Genomic DNA, 2,233 nt, shown 5'->3' on the forward strand with positions numbered 1-2,233 from the left:
TTCTGAAACATAATTTATATTATTTTATTGCATCACTATTATATAATTATTATTAATATTAATTAATTAGCTTATTATTTATATTTTTTTTTCTACTACTATTATCTTGGTGACGGTGGTGGAGTGAATGGTGACTCTGCAAACCCCCTTTTGTAATCACTTCTGTTTGATGGTCTATACTTAACTATCCTTTTGGGTATATCTATTACTTGTTCATCACTAATATATTTGCATTTAATTAATATATATATTGCTATTATGAGTACGAGAGATAGTGCTGCTAATACTATTGTTACATATTATAGTAGGTTACTGTGTATAAACTGGTGTTTTTGGCTTTGTTCTCTTAAAACTTCTTGGTCTATCATTTGTTGTACTTCATCCAATGACTTGGATACGCCGTGTAGATCCGTTAATTGTATATTTGGATTGTCTCCCCATTCTTTATTTACTTCGAATCTATGTATGTGTTCAGGTATCTTCTCTAAAATGTTTTTTATGTTAGTTGTAGGTATGAAATCCTTATAATTCATGTTGGTAATCTCTTCTGTGTCAGTTAGTACTGCATCTTGTGTAAATACTTGACAATTATTGTTCACGATAGTTATTTCTCTAATTTTATTTGTATCTAGCGTAAATAGCTCGACTAAATCTGTACAACTTATGGTCAGTGCTTCACTTCCCACATGTAACCAGGTGTTTTTGTTTCGTAATTTATGGTATATGTTTCTTTGTAGATTAAACTTTTCGATTGCACAGTTCTGTTGATTAGAAGTAGTATCAGGACCTTTGAATAACTGTAATTCGCATGGTTGGCGTTCGCTGTTTTCTTGAATAGGTTGTGGTGTTCTACATATTCTATATATTGTAGTCTCTGTACAGTCGTCCAACTGTTTTTCTGTATATGTGGTAAATCGTTTCCTATCTTTAGTTATTGCAATATTGTTATAAGTAACTGTTGGAAGATACCACCTTTCAGTATTATTTTGAACATGGATTATTGGTATAGGTATTAAATGGTATAATGTAAGTTCAATGTCAATAACTAATGGTATTTTTGTAATGAATACTAAATTATCGTTTTCGTAGTAAATACTCATTTTAGTAATTTTTTGAAATTCATTTAATTCTGAAGCTTTTGTTCCCATAGGAATGCTATATTGTTTTTTAATTGTTAGTTCTATTGATTTTAAAGTTGATGCTAATTCTTGCGGTGTCATAAGACTTGGGAGTATTATTCCTTCTCTAGTGGCTGTTACTATATTTGTCCTAGAGACTACGGACGCCTCTGGGCGTTTTGTAGCAAATGTTATTATTGGAACTCTAGAGATTGATAACTCCGATCAAATATTTTTATTGCATTCCGAGGAACTTGACAAGACTAACCATTCAACAATATTAAAATTATTTGATAAAGCTATGGGGATATTGCGGCCTGAAGGAGTTGAACATGACAATGTATTATTGTTTGTGAGCGATTCAGCCCCTTATATGATTAATGCGGGTAAAGCTATACAAACACTTTATTCAAAAGTTATTCATATTACCTGCCTTGCACATGCATTTCACAGGCTCGCTGAAAAAGTTCGTGACGAAGTTTCGGAAGTAGATAAGGTAGTATCTTCAGTGAAAAAAGTATTTCGAAAATCTCCCTAACGTATAAAATTATTTTTAAATATGACAAAAAACGAGATTCCTTTACCGCCTGAACCCATACTAACAAGATGGGGAACTTGGATAAATGCTACCATATACTATTGCGAACATTTGGAGAACATTCAGACAGTTATAAAAACATTCGACAGCTATGACGCCGCTTCAATTAAGACAGCCAAAAAGTATTTGGAAAAGAATAACCTACAGTGTAACTTGGCATTTATTAAATCGAATTTCGGATTTTTACCCAAATCTATAACATTTTTGGAAAAGGAAGGAATACAATTATCCGATTCATTAAAAACGGTCGAAGATGCGAAAAATAAAATTGTTGACTTAAAATGTACAAAAGGCAAAGCAGTCGTAAAGAAGTTAAATGACGTTTTAGAAAAAAATCTTAGTTACAAATCTTTATTAAAAATTTCAAAAATTTTAAGCGGTGAAGTTGAAGATATGGAAGGATTGCCTGAAGACTTGACAAGTAATGATCTGGTTTATTTTATGTATGCTCCAATGTCGTCTGTAGATGTTGAAAGAAGTTTTTCCGTCTATAAAAATTTACTATCAAGCATATCAA

Source organism: Metopolophium dirhodum, chromosome 1, assembly GCF_019925205.1.
Source record: "Metopolophium dirhodum isolate CAU chromosome 1, ASM1992520v1, whole genome shotgun sequence".
In the NCBI taxonomy this organism is placed as follows: Eukaryota; Metazoa; Arthropoda; class Insecta; order Hemiptera; family Aphididae; genus Metopolophium; species Metopolophium dirhodum.